Raw genomic sequence first — 15,585 nt, 5'->3', positions numbered from 1 at the left:
CTCATGTGGAGCAAGAAAAGTTGCTCCGCCGAAGTCGGCGGAGTCGGCCGCAACTCCCTTGGGAGCTTACATTTGCCGCGTGACGTCGCCAATGTCGCCGCCGTCTGCGCTTCCGGCCAGTGCTCGCCTTCTCTGCCTCCTCCAGCCGCGCAGCGCGAGATGAACGCGCCCGCGGGAACCAGACGATTTCGGAGAAGGCGCGACGCAAAGGATGCTGGGGATTTCCTGTTCCCGTCACGGCTCGACACTTTGCTCCGGCGGGAGCGGCTGCGTTCCAAAGGCAGCTTCGGAGTACCTGCTCTTCCCGGAGTCGGCGCGCTCCGCGGTGGAGCACGGTGACCGCTCCGGATCTGCCATTGGAATTCAACATGAAAGTAACATGTTTCTACCGACAACACAATGCTGACATATAAAAAAAAAACTAGGGCTCAACCAGTCTGCAGCTTAAATAAACGCGTATATTTAGCGCCGAAGCCGTCACCGGAGACTATTGTTCTCACAAAACTTTCATGCGGACGACAGCGTCTATCCTCATCGGACAATATTCACCTAAAAAACGTGCTAGCGTCTGCATAGGTCTTTGGTTCGGTTGTGTGTGTCACCGTACTCAAGCAAGGTATTAGTATTTCTCGGTAAGTGAGGGAAAAAAAGCAAAAATTTTAATGCAAGAGTACGCCAGTAAACAAAATTACGCCCACCTCCTCTCGCGGGAACCCTGGTGTGATGCGACGCTGAGAGGGGTTCAAGCGCAAGCGGAGAGCAACCGTCGACCGAAAGGCCGCCGGAGAGCGGCACACCGGTTATCTGCGCAGCGGGCCCGAAGGAGAGGAGACCGTGGAGAGAGAGAGTACGGCACATGCGCAGCACCGCGCGCAGCGCCGCCAACCGGCGGAGTGAGAGCGCGCTGGGCCGCACACGCTCTCACCTGGGCACGCGCCGGAGCCAGTGTGTCTCCCGCGGCTATGACGCAGCACAATCCAACACAATCCACTTTAATCCATTCCAATCCAATCCCAGTAAAGCCAAGCTAATCGAATTCAATCCAATGCCACTCGCGAGAGAGTGTTCGCTATCGGAGAGGAGAGCGGGAGAGTGGCTGCGGACAACAACGGACGCACGCAGGAAATGACAGGGCCGCCGACATGAGAAGCTCTGAGCGTCGTATCTAAAACGTGTTTCGTTACCATCGTACGGGCTTGCCCGATGCGTCGGGGCACAAGTTCCCAGCTACAACGTACGCATTTGGTGCTCCTTCTGCCACGCAGGTAGAGGAGGTTGCCATCGCACTCGCGCTGTCACACCCGCAATGTACTACAGTGCTCAGTGATTCGCGCTAGGCTGTCGCAAACTACGCCAAAAACACAGTGAGTGCAAGTGCAGTGAACCTATTGAGTGCGAGTGTTGTGAACTCAGTGCAGTGCCCAGCCAGAGGAGCACCAACCGCACACGTCACCCATCTCCGCTCGTTCCCGGTGCACACAAGCGTCGGAGCCGGCGCCCACCCCAACCGCAACGAGGAAGCGGACGCCGCCGCGCGCGAACTTTCGAACCGCGAGGCGGCCCCCCGCTCCTCACCGGCGGACGGGACCCACGACATCGAACAAGAACCCCTTGCATCATATGGGGAGATACTACAATGGTACCGGCTTGGGAGGCGGACCAAACCGCCCCCTTATCCGAAGCTCAACCGCGCCCAAGCAGTGCTTTAGAGGCAACTACAGACGAACTCAGTGCTCACGCCGGTGCTCGCGCTCCACGTGTGCCCCGACATCTACGAAAACCTGTTGTACAGTATGTGCAAGAGAACAAATGCAACGCCAGCCCACCTGATGTGGGGCTGTGAAAGACATTTAATAGAGGCAGACGACGCAAATGCCCGAGGACACCACTCTCGCCATGAACTCGAGTGAGCACGAGATACAAATACCGACTATCCAGCGGCTCGAGGATGCTCTTGCAGGGCAGAAGCGTAGGGAAGCGTCGTCGGAGGGTCGACGGGTAAACACCCGCACACCCAACGCGCCCCGAACGCGCCGACGCCGGCGAGGAATTGCTTCGGGGACGACCTAACCCTCGTCTAGGAGAGGCCGGCCCTGCGTGGCCGTAGCCCCCTCCCTCCGCAGAAACATTCAATAAAGTCATTTTCTCTCTCTCTCTCCCTTGGAATAATTATTTTTCCCGAAGCCGAAACAAGCGCGGGATAAGTTGGCCGTCTTATTCGCCGCCTTATTCCGCGAACAAGACTACTCGGCTGAGTCACGGACTTATATTGAAAACATGGCTGCAGTTGCTGCCACTCGCAGACATCGGTTACACGCTTTTCGGCTGGCGCTGTCCTTGGTCAGAGAGCGCGTGTTCCGCGACAGACTGCACCCCTTCAAGCTCTACGACGACGAAAGCTTTCGCCAGCGATTTCGGTTTGGTCTGGACGGCTTTCACTTTATCACCGAGGCGATAAGCCCTGACATCGAGCGCCAAACCCGGCGCCTGCCGTCCTGCAAGTGATGGCGTTGCAGTTTTTTGCAACGGGGAACTCCCTCATCACCGCAGGCGACCTAATCGCGTTGCACGTCGGGACAGCCTCGAAGACGGTTCGGAGTGTTGCGGTGTTGCGCTGGCCCTCGAAAAGAAGCTGACGGCTCTTGTTCGGTGAGTGTAAGATGCTGCCTTCCGCGTTGCGCGCAAGACTTGCGCCATGGCCGCAAGGTTGCGCAGGTCATTGTATTGGGGCAACATCTGTGCATCAAATAGCCTGCGCTCCTTCTAGCTCGGTACGCGCGCGAAATGGATTATCCGGTGCGATAACGTCTATATATCATGTAAACAGGAAGAATACACGGCTCCGCGAATTGAGATAGAGTTTTGCCACATAATTCATTTTAGTATCACACGAGCATTGCAAAGTGTGTTTCCATTAGCTTTACTTTGTGAGGGCGCCAGGCTCACTGGACAAATGTACCTTGAAAGGCAAGTGTGTACGATTTCAAGGGTAGGAAAACCAGCTAAAACGGAAGCAAACACGAAGTGGCGATAACCAACGTTTAATTGAGAAACGTTGAAGACTTTTTGGCAGCAGCGGCAGCACCCATCGTGCACGGACTCACGCTCGTCTTCTGTGTTTTACACAGATAACCCAGCGACAGCCCTGAAATTGGTTCCTGGCCCGGATTCCAACAGCGCATGTCCGTGTATTCGACTACTTTGCGCCCCGGATGAGCTGCCACAACCGCACCACGGCCACTGTCAGCTGATAGGCGCTACTGTCGCCGATCCAGGTTATAAGTGGTTGCACCCGGAGCGGCCCCTCACTTTTTGGCAGCAGCGGCAGCACCCATCGTGCACGGACTCACGCTCGTCTTATGTGTTTTACACAGATAACCCAGAGACAGCCCTGAAATTGGTTCCTGGCCCGGATTCCCACAGCGCATGTCCGTGTATTCGACTACTTTGCGCCCCGGATGAGCTGCCACGACCGCACCACGGCCACTGCCAGCTGATAGGCGCTACTGTCGCCGATCCAGCATATAAGTGGTTCCACCCGGAGCGGCCCCTCACTTTTTGGCAGCAGCGGCAGCACCCATCGTGCACGGACTCACGCTCGTCTTCTGTGTTTTACACAGGTTAGTTTTGTTGCTGAGCAAATTTTCTTCATATCTGTTGATGTTTCCGCTGCCTCTGCTGCTGCCAACGTGTTATTATGTCATCTGATGGGCAGTGCGCCGCATGCCACAAGTGCTTGTCTGCTCCCGAGTGTACAATTCCGTGCAGTGATTGTTCTTGCAAATACCATACGGGAATATGTTCGGGAGTATCGGAAAAAACAATCAAAACGAAGGGAGAGGCATACCGTCTAGCTTGGCGGTGTCCCACTTGCAGGAGAAACAAACTACGCGACCCAGTTAAGAAACCAAACGAAGAACTTGAAACACAAGATGTACGACTTTTGTTAGTTACAATTTCTGCCTTTGAGAGATGTAGTGGAAGGTATTGAGGACTCATTGCAGTTCTGGGGCGAGCAGTATGATGACTTGCTACGCCGGGTCGAGCAGAATGAGCATCATATCAAAGAACTCAGGCGCCGGACAGAAAAGCTTGAGACCCAAAACAGTCATGTAAGTGAAATGGAAGCTGAAATCGACACTCTGGAATGGAGAAGCCGGCGTCTCAATCTAGAATTCCATGGCATCATGCCTACGGAAAACGAGGACTTACTGAACAAAGTGAATGCGCTGGCGCCTGACGTTGAGCTTCCGCCCCTTCCAGACGATGCCGTGGTAGCAATTCATCGTCTTCCATCCAAGAAAGGAAAAATACCGGGCATAATTTGCCGTTTTGCAAGGCAGGCAGATAGGGACAAGTGGTGGAAAAACCGGAATAAACTTCGCGGCCGTGATGATCAAGTGTACATACTCGAGAACCTAACTAAACGAACTCGTGCTTTGCTTCAAGAAACAAAAAGCTGGGCAAAGGATGCAAACTTTAAGCACGCATGGCACAACAACGGGCGAGTTCTTGTTCGTAAAGACGATAAGGACAAGGCTGTTGTTGTCACATGCATAAGCGACCTAGATAAACTAAGCTAAACACTGCAACAACCAAGCCATAAGCATGAACCATAAAAATAGCGAGTCATATGTACTACCACGTGCCTTTGAAAAACACATAGGAAAGGAATTAATAAAATCCTTCAAATGTTTCCACTTGAACATACGATCAGTAAGAAATAAGGAATCAGATCTGTCATTATATCTTTAACAAATCAAGCAATCATTCGATGCAATATTGCTAACCGAAACCTGGTCCACTGATGAGACTACCGTTTTTCGCATTCCATCGTATAACACTTTCTACTTAAACCGCTCCAAAAGCTGAGGTCGTGGCATATGCATTTTAGTAAAAAAAGAATTTACCTGCGAACTACTACAAGAGCTGTCTGCTTGTACAAACGATTGTGAAATAATGGCAATAAAAGTAGAAAACACTGTTATAACAGTCTGCTACTTTCCTCCAAGTGGCTCGGTGTCAAATTTTCTCGATGACCTAGAACAATGTTTTGAATTTTCTACTCGAAATCGCCTCTTTTATCTGTGGTGGTGACTTAAATATAGATACACTGAAAAATGATGCCACGGCATGCAAGCTCAATGTTCTGTTGAAGGTTTACGGCCTTATAAACGTAATAGATGTGCCCACAAGAGTGACCACTGAGTCATCATCCCTTATTGATATGTTTTTTACCAATTTAGACATCGATAAGATCAAAGCCGGTGTATTGACGTGTGACCTCAGCGACCACTTGCCGATATTCATTTGCTGTAAACAAAACGTGCGGAAGATACGGCAGCCAATACAAAAAGTGCAAAAAATTTGGGAACATGCCTTGTTGACGTTTCAGGAGAGAATGGAGTTAGTGGATTGGTATGATGTGTTGTCTTGTAATGACGCAAACAGTTCCTATGAAACATTTCTCGCCATTTTGAGCTCTATCTATGAATCTTGCTTTCCTTATGTGCATAATAAAAGACGTAAAAACATACGGAAACCATGGGTTAGCCTCGAGCTTATGAAAAGAATACAAGAAAAAAACAAGCTCTACAGGCAATTCATTAAATACAAAGACCCAGACCTATTTCGAGATTTCAAAAAAAATCGTAACTGCCTCGACAAGGACTTACAAAAAGCGAGGTGTGACTATTACTCTAACCAATTTGAATCTGCTGACGGGCACGCCCATCTTATCTGGAAAAGATTAAACTCCATCTTAAAACGTAACATCCCACCTGATAAAGTGAGCAAAGTGATTGTGAACGACGTACAGCTGACAGGGAAGTCTCTGGCAGACGCGTTTAATCAATACTTTGTAGGGGTTTCACACCCTGCTACAGTGCAGAATGACGTTGAAAATATTGCGCATAACAGCAGCTCTATTTTCCTGAAACCAGTTATTGAGGCTGAAGTAGCAAATATAATTCATAACTTAAAAACCAGTACGGCTAAAGATATCGATGGCTTCCAAATTAAACCCATAAAGTACACCTCCGACTTGCTCGCACCTATACTTACCCACATTTTTAACCTATGTTTGTGCCAGGCTGTTTTCCCCTGTAAAATGCAAGTAGCCCGTGTAACAGCCTTACACAAAAAAAGAAACAAAAACCACATGGCAAATTACCGTCCCGTGTCTATACTGCCGGTCATGTCAAAGGTGCTAGAAAAAGTTATTTTACATCGTCTTACAGATTTTGAAGAGAAGCACAGTCTCTTAAACAGCTCACAGTTTGGCTTCCGCAAAGGACTTAGTACGGAGTTCGCATTGCTAAAACAAAAAGAGTCACTTTTGGCAGCGCTTGAAGGAGAATTGGTTCTTGGGCTGTTTATTGATTACTCTAAGGCTTTCGATCACATAAATCACCAAATTCTAATTAAAAAGCTTGACCGTTACGGTTTTCGAGGGAATGCCGCGCACCTAATTACGTCTTATCTGGAACATCGGAAACAAAGGGTTCATATCGACGACTGTTTTTCCGATCTATTGCCTTTATCTTATGGTGTACCACAGGGGAGCATCTTGGGACCATTTCTTTTTAATATCTATATTAATGACGTGGTCAGCATTAGCCCTAGCGCTGAATTTATTATTTATGCTGATGACACTAGCATATTTTTACGAGGAAATTCGGCGGACAAATTAGTTGGCGAAGCAAATTTTGTATTGGAAAACCTAAATAGCTGGACTGAGAAAAACCATGTTAAAATAAACACGAGCAAAACCAAATCTGTAATATTCAGAAGTAAAAATAAGAAGGTAATATTGACGCAACAAATACTGCTGAATTCGACCCCGGTTGATATTGTACCCAACATTAAAACACTAGGAGTGGTCTTCCAGGAAAACCTTTCTTGGAACGAGCACATCGACACAATATCAAGTAAGTTATCTCAAATAGTGGGACTGGTTTACCGGAATTGCCTGATCCTTCCGAGACATGTAATGATATCAATTCACAACTTTTTATTCTCCTCAAGAATTAACTATTGCCATCTAGTTTGGGCATCCACTAGTCAAGAAAACATACAAAAATTGTATTGTCTACAAAAAAGATTTCTACGTGCTGTAGAGGACGTGCCTTCACATTTTCACACCTACCCGTTGTTTGAAAAGTATAATGTAATGCCTTTTGAGAAGATGTACAACTTTAGATTAACGAAAGCCTATAAACAAGAAATACAGGGGAAACATGTGTTCTTGACTGAACTAGCCAACCTAAAAAGAAATTGTCAGCCTTATAAAACGCGAAACTGCGAAATTTGGACTGTTAAAACTTGTAGAACAACATATGGGCGACATATGCTAGGAAACAGACTTCCGAGGCTATAAGTGCTTTATACGAATTTAACTTTCAGCTGGAAAGCAACACTTTCAATGCAATACGTCCCTTTCTTGCAAATAATTACATTGACACTATATAATATCTCGCGCATGCCTATGAGTGTCAGCTATAGAGAATATGTCGGTGTACGCTAGGCATGGCGATTTGTAACCAACTCATATTTCCTTTCGGTCGTGTATTGAATGATTTGTGCAATTATATATCTATAGTGTACTCCATATAAATTACAAAGTTATGTTAATCTGTATGCATGTATTTTTGAAGGTAATCTATATGTATTGAGCTATTTAATACATCCGTTGGTGTTCATTTTCTTTTGTGTATGGTTTGTACGCAAGACGTGGTTATTTGTAGTCGGCTCACATTTTCCTTCGGGTGCTGTATTAAGTGATTTATCTGTTAAGTACATTTTTTTTCTTTTTTCTCTTTTTTCCTTCTCTTGTTGTTGTTATTGTTGTTACTGTTGTCTGTTTTTTTTTTTTTCAATGGCGCAATGGATGCCATGTTTCTAAGCGGCTTTTTTAAGTGCGAATGCACTTTATAAGCGACCCCAAACCATCCACCGCCGGCGGCGGCGGCGGCGGCGTTGGCGTTTGCAGTGCTCCTCTATATTTAAAAAAGAAACAGCATCCGGCGCCAGGTTTCGATCCGAGGACTTTGCGGCCGCAGCGCGACGCTCTACCGACCAAGCCACGGACTTTTTTTTTTTTTTCTTTATTACCGGTTTCAGACATCACAAAAACGTGCTACAGATAACAAACGCTAGCTTTGCCTAAGCCAGCGTATTATGTCTAAAAACGGGGCATAGACAACACTTTCTCTACTTCCTGCAGCCACTCGGGTGTACAAGGTTGACCCTTCCACATTTCTACAATGCGATGAACGCTTTCACAGAAATACTGCCTCGCGGGCCGTCCATCAACGTCCGAGTAACGAGCTGCCAATCGAGACCTCCATATTCCGTGGAGGACCAGCAACATCAATAAGTCGTAAGGCACTCCATTATCGTTCTCAACTGCCAGAAACCGTATACCATGAGGATCCAAGGGGAGTTCCTTTTTCAAAGTTCTCTGAAGTACATCCCACAAAAACACCGCATCCCAACAGTCCAAAAATACATGTTCAACAGTTTCCGGCTTCTTGCATAGCCAGCAGTCTGCTCCCCAGGGCACGAACAAACCCTTCTCAAGCATCCACGTTTTAACCGGGAGCACACCAACATGAAGCTTAAAGAAAAACGTTTTAACACCCGGCGGAACAACCATTGCTTTTACACGTTTCAAAACATTTTGTCCTGGTCCACTTCGAAACACGGATCTGTATAGTGGCACAGGAAAGCAGATTTCAACGAGATCTTTGTACAACTTCTTCTTCGACACTGAAGTCAAATACTCCATGGAAAAACGCGAACTTACAAATTGTGTTGCCTGTACGACTTCCTTTAGATATCCGTGAAGTCCTCCGGTATAACACAAAGATGACGTAATAACAAACTGAGGCAGAAATCTACCTAACCTAACCTGAATTACAGTGCGAAGTAGGGGGTCCTTCACCTCACGCAAAAAATAAAATCTATTGACTACTTGTCGCAGAAAAAGATGCGATAGTGACAAACCACCATCACGCACACGTCTGAAAAGATTAGTTCTACTCGTCCGTTCCCAGGTCGAGCCCCAGATAAAAACAGCACATACACGATGTAACCTTTGTACATTTGCACGCGAACAATGAATAACTTGCAAAACGTACCACAGTTTAGCGAACAGAAACACATTACACACCGTCGCCAGTGCAAACACAGACAACGTTTTACCCTTTCCCTCCCACTTTTCCGCTTTCTCTCGCAACGCCGCTGTCTGGCTTCGCCAGTACGGCTCGCTGTCGCGGTAATTTTCCAGCGGCACACCAAGATACTTCGCAGGCGTAACTTGCCAGCTGACACCTTCAAACACACTGGGTGTCCAGTCCCAGCACCCGTGCCAGAACCCCAGACACTTTTTCCAATTTACGGAACTTCCAGTAAATTCACAAAAGGAATTAAGTATTTTAATGGCGCTACTGATGCTTTCTCTATCACGGCACAAAAAAGCAATGTCGTCCGCATAGGCAAGTACACGGACCTCACATGCCTGCAACCGAAAGCCATGAATACTGTTGTTGTTATTTACACTTGCGCAGAGGGCCTCAATGTATAAACAAAAAAGTAAAGGCGAAAGCGGGCACCCTTGGCGAACCGAACGTGTGACCTTGATTGGACGACACACCGACTTGTTAATACCCAAACTTGTCGAACACCCTTTATAAGCCATTTGTACACCCCCCGCTATTATTCTTCCCAAGTTTACTTGTTCCAAGATGCTAAAAAGCATTTCATGAGAGACTTTATCAAAGGCCTTTTCGAGGTCTATTTGGAGCATGGCTACAATTAAGTCCATACTGTCACAACATTCTAGGATGCTTCTCGCTGCGTGTATATTACTTGTTATAGATCTTCCTTTTATACCACATGTTTGGTGCTCCCCCACTATATCTGTTATCACCATCTGTAACCTCCCTGCTAGAATTTTCATTAATATTTTATAATCGACGTTAGTTAACGTGATTGGCCTATACGCCGTGACCTTCTTTAGTTCATCCCTGTCATCTGTTTTAGGTATGAGCACAGTGTGCGAACTTGAGAAAGATGGTGGCAATCTATCCCGCTCATATGCTTCCTTATAGAGTTCACACAATATTATACTGAGGTCATCACGAAACGCTTTGTAAAACGCCGCGCACAACCCGTCTGGTCCCGGAGACTTGCCCGGATTTAAATCGTCAATTGCTTTCTTAACTTCATCAGGTGTAATTGAAGCTTCCAGACTGTCTTTAACCTCGTCGTCAATGACCGGCAAGAAACGCATAAAATCTTCCCTAAACCGGTCTAAGTTTACCGGTTGACATGCAAACAAACTATCGTAATACTCACAAAAGGCGTTCGATATTATTCTCTGGTCACTTGATACATGCCCGTTGTACTCTATTTCACTGATTGTGTTTCTGGTGGCGTAACGTTTTTCAGAGCAAAGAGCTCGCTTGGTTGGGGCTTCACCCAGCAAAAACTTCTCCACTCTGGCTCGGACTATTGCCCCATGGTACCTTACTTCTTCGATAGACTCCAACTGTTGTTTCACGGTTTTAATATCATCCTTACACAGTCCCGGTGACTGGCTCTCTAGTGCTAAAAGCGTTTCTAGGTTGCGTCTGAGCAGGGCTTCTTTTTTCGTTTTATCATGATGTAAGGCACTTGACCGTTCCAAGGCTTTCAGCTTAATACGCGACGGTGATATCAGTGTTAGTGACGCGCTTTATATCTTTAACGCATTCAAACTACGTCGTCAGCGGCGTGCGTTGGCGACTCAGCGGCGTTATAGCGGCTTGATAACTGCGTGGTGTACACGTGATACTACAAACCCGATGGAAGAGATGGAAGAGAAGGCGGCGAGGCGGTGGGCTGCGGGGGCCGAGCGCAAGCGCCGCAAGCGGGCCGACAACCGTGCATTCGCACTTTCACATTCTCCCCCTCGGGGAAATGCGGGGGAATTTTTTTTTTTATGTACTGAGAACACCGTTGTACGCTGGCGCCAAAACGGGGGCCCGCAGCTCCGTCAAGCTATCCTTGAGATGGCTTTTTCTGCCGGCCTCCGGCATTGTGTACTGTGTACATGTACATGATGTCAATAAAGTTCACTGTTCACAACACACACGCTGGACCGGCAATTGACATTTAATTAAAAAAAGCGACAACACCTGCGAACAATCCATGCCAAAGCTTCAGTCAACAAGTACACGTTTTTAATAAAAACGCTATCATGCTATTTAGGTTTTTTTCTCTTCAACGTCCGCTGACTATTGAATGAGTATGCGGGTTACGGATAGGCCCTCTCCACACGCTGCACATGGGTCTTGGTGATTCAGTGAGCAGGTGGGAGTGTTACATGTGTGTGGCCCATCCGTAACCTTGCCAAGGCAACTTCTGCGTGTCTGCTGTGTGAATCGGTTGTGTATTGTCGCAAGTGTGGCTTTACAATGCGTAGTTTGTCGTATGCCTGTCCATTCCGATGTTTTGGCCATGTTTTACGTTGTTTTATGTGTGGCTTGATGTCGGTGTAAGGTATGCAACAGCGGCAGCCATTTCATCTGCCATCTCGTTTCCCGCAATCCCTGAGTGGTCTGCCACAAAAAGTGACCTCAAGAAACGAACTATTTGCTCTGATAGTCGTCCCAAGAACACGATTTATGATATTGCTACGGGACTTAGATGGGCAATGCCTCACAGCTCCTTGAACCAACAACGATGACGACGACGACGAAGTGCCTGGCGGATCCTTTTTTTGTTTCAATATTAACCAAATTCCAAACTCAATTCCTCCAACACAAGAAAAAGAAAAGCTTCCAAATTTTTATAATTTTCTTTGAATCATTCTAATTTTCTAATTTTCTTTGAATCTCATTCGAATTAACGACTGATGTTTGGCCGATCCCCTGATTGGGTATGCGCCAATATTCAAAGGAACAACAACAACAACAACAAACCTTGCGCGAACTGTCTCATGGCCGCCATGTTCATTCTGTAAATAGATCGCTTCACCCCATCCAATCGTTCCTCTCTTCTGTGTCCTCCTCCCACGTAACATTTTGGTGGAGTGTGCGGAATCATCCCCATACTGGCCTCCGCATCGCATCGTCTCGGCCTTGGGCGAAATCGTCGAGGTACCGTCGGCCATGTCGGGCAGCCCCAGCCCACTGCGACCTGCTTTCGACCACGTCCCGGTGTCCCCAGCCCGTGTGCAGCCACTGAAGACCAGCCGATAAAAGCCGAGAAGAGACCAAAGAAGACGCCGTGTCTCCAGCCCTTTCGTCCGACGTGGTTCGAATTCCGCCGACGGTTCGTTCCTGCTTGAAGTCATAGCTTCTGTGGGGCCAAGCATCAACACGGACGTCATCTTCATTGTAATCATCCCCATCTGGCGTAGCAAGCACTGCCGCTAGCAGAGCTGACCTCTCCAGCCCACATTAAAGAGCTCTCTCTCTCTCTCTTCATCTGTGGCGGCAGGCAAATCTCCACTGTATGTTTTCATCGCATCGCTCACCGCATCGCAATCCTCACGTTGCCTCGGCATCGAACAGGACGTTCGGTCTCGACCCGGGGGGTGATGCTACGGAACTTAGATGGGCAATGCCTCACAGCTCCTTGAACAAACAACGATGACGACGACGAAGTGCCTGGCGCGACGAACCTTGAGCGATCTGTGTCATGGCCGCCTTGTTCATTCTATAAATAGATCGCTTCACCCCATCCCATTGTTCGTGTCATCTGTGTCCTGCTCCCACGTAATGTAATTTTTGGAATTCTGTTGGGACAATAACGCCCGCACAATGCTGAGTGAATCACTGTTAATGATATTTTGGAATGTGACATTTGAGAATGTGATTCACAGCAACATAAATTCCATACGCCCCTGCTGTCGAAATGCTGCAGTTTACATTCCTGGTCTCAAAACATTAAAATTGGGTCCGTGCACGGCAGATGACACGGCGGAGGCAGTGGAAGCGTCGCTGTAAAATTATCCACACTGGTTGAGCGCGACACGGAGACCGGGCTTCGCTGCATCGCCATTCTCCAACGGAAGGATTTTGTTCCAGGAACATCCACAAGTCTGACATTTTCATAGTGTAAGGGAACGGTGCTGGCAAGCATCTCCTGCAGCGACAGAACATGCTGCACACACGCATTTTTTGGTAGGGTGTTTTTGTCGAGTTGGATAAAGACAAGTCACAGGACATAGTGCGAAGGTGCCGTGGTGCTATAAAATCAATGCATCGTAATTTGAATGTGTTTAAAAAGGAGACATTAAGTAAAGCCGCCTCCTCCCTCAATTTTGAGAAGGAAGCAGAAATGGATGGGTGATTTTAAAGCAGCTTTGATGTGGATGTATCCATAAAAGCTGATGAGATTTTAGAAGCATATAACAGATCAACTGAAGTTGGCTGGTGCTCTAGGCACCATTTGGCGCAGTCCACGTACACGTATTGTACTGGGCTTGTACGGAAAGCACCACAAAAGATGAAGCCCAAAGTGCTTCACTGGGTCGAGCATTTATAGCACAGTTTTTGTGGCTGTCTTGTAAACACCACTTCCGCAGTCGAAGCCCGAGTGCAGCACTGGGTCGAGCATTTAATTAAAGCGCTGTTTTTGTCACTGACCCATAAATAACACTTTCCAAACAGTCACGGATCCAGAGGGGGGAGGCGGTAGGGGCGATCGCCTTTGCCAAGGCCCGGCAACAGTCTCCGACGCTGACGGGAGAAGCTGGTGTCTGCCGACGAGTGAGCGGTGTGCCGGTGGCACAGAGCGCGGCAGCGAGGCCTCGTCCAGAACCAGGCCTACTCTTCCTCCTCCCACCGCTAGCTGTCGGCCATCGCCACGTTCGTTGTAGTCGGGCAGCCATCGCGGTGCGAGCATCTCTGCGCGCTGAGCTGACCAGCATCGTGGACAGTTTTGCCACCATTCGCCACCGTGAGCTGTAAGCCCACCTCTGCTCTGACGACATGACGGCACTTTCCTTTCCGCCATAACTGCATTCATATCGTCCCGTGATTGAGGTCTATCTCGTTTTGAATATATATCGTGTATGTGTGTGTTTTCACCACGCCTACGGGCTCATAACTCTCCGCGCGATCCGGCCCATCAATCATTCATAACAGAGGCATTTGAAAAACGCATCGCGGTGCTCCAGCCGAAGCAACAAGAATATTAGCATAGCGCATCAAAGAGGAGGAAAACGAAAGGCATGGGCTTCACTCAGGTTTGGATGCTTGAGTGCCTTGTCGCCTACACGCGATACTACTGCTACAAACTCAACCAGTCTTCCTCGCCTCTGTGCCCACAGTGTGGTGTGCGTGAAGACCACCAAATATATGACTGTGTGCGCTTTACTACACAAAGAGTGTCTCTCGCAGTGTCCCTGGGCCGGCCGCTGTCCGCAAAACTGGAACTGAGGGACGTATTAGGTCCTTGGAACTCTTCCAAACGTGCCGCTCGTGCAACGAAAGCCTTATTGGCATACCTTAAAGACACAAGTCTTGATCAGACTGTAATTAGTTAAAATCATATGTATTCCTCTTCATCATTATAATCATCATCGTCATCGCACTAATCTGGCGTAGCAAGCCAGGCATCTTATCTGGGCTGACATCGCCAGTTTTCATTAAAGATTGTTCTCTCTCTCTCTCTCTAATGAACGTGGACAGTACGAAACTGTACAAGTAGATGCGAAAAATTAAGATACTCGTGCTGCCTTGAAAAACACGCCAAAATATTTGAGCTCATACAAAACTGGTTTAAGCTTTTCCACAAAAGTGCTCGCAGGACTGAAACAGCGCGCAAGAATCACGGACATTGTCAAGTGCCATGGAGGTATACCGTGGACGAAATCAAGCTTTCTCAGCACCTTTCAGTGACCACGTCAGCCCGCATCGATGATCTCATTGATTTTGGTCAATTCACGTCGTAGAAAGGACGGAAATTGCGTTGCGACTAGGCAACAGTCTTATGTTCTCCCCATTCGTCGGAAGATGGACGCAAATTCTGGCAGTTTTCGCGACGCACGAAAACACGAAAAGGTACCTTCTTGCCAAAATTTTAATTGAACCAGTTATTCTCGCTCAAGATGCCCCTCTTTGACTATCAACTGCGGTGGGGCGACGTGGAACCGCAAGATGTGGAAAGCGATGGGGATCTAGGGAACGTCCCAGGTCATCAAATCCTGCATTCAGCACATAGAAGATCGGAGGCGTTTTCTACAGTTCGTCTCGGACTTTCCTCCCCTTATCAAATGTTTGCGCAACAACATTGCCTCCAACGACGTCGACACCCAGTTCGCGTAGTGAGAGTTGTTTTTCTAGCATTCATAGAGTAATGCATAAGAATACAATCAAACTTAAAAAAGCACCATCTGCTGCTTTCCTCAGTCTGGCATTCTCAGGCCACCCGAAGAGGTGGAGTTACATATTGACAGCGATAAAAATTACCAGACCATTTACCGTTCGCGGCACGAACTGATGCTGGCAGCAACAAGATGGGCACATTGGCAACTGAAAGGCAATTTTAAACAAGGTTCAAGCACAGCGTAGATGCTTCCGCTTGTTTTTT

At 47.6% G+C, this 15,585-nt stretch overlaps 1 pseudogene across 1 annotated transcript; it reads left to right on the top strand.

Moving 5' to 3' along the window:
- Positions 1-2,532: 2,532 nt before the first annotated feature.
- LOC144173498 (uncharacterized) lies at positions 2,533-4,978 on the top strand (annotated as a pseudogene). The gene is made up of 2 exons (XR_013323300.1): positions 2,533-2,649; positions 3,129-4,978. The product of XR_013323300.1 is annotated as an uncharacterized LOC144173498 (transcript).
- The last annotated feature ends 10,607 nt before the right edge of the window (positions 4,979-15,585 follow it).

Source organism: Haemaphysalis longicornis, unplaced genomic scaffold (assembly GCF_048455015.1).
Source record: "Haemaphysalis longicornis isolate Haplotype H1 unplaced genomic scaffold, Haemaphysalis longicornis Haplotype H1 scaffold_3, whole genome shotgun sequence".
Taxonomy (NCBI): domain Eukaryota; kingdom Metazoa; phylum Arthropoda; class Arachnida; order Ixodida; family Ixodidae; genus Haemaphysalis; species Haemaphysalis longicornis.
The sequence above is the reverse complement of the archived record's forward strand: the minus strand, read 5'-3'. Positions and strand labels throughout refer to the sequence as shown.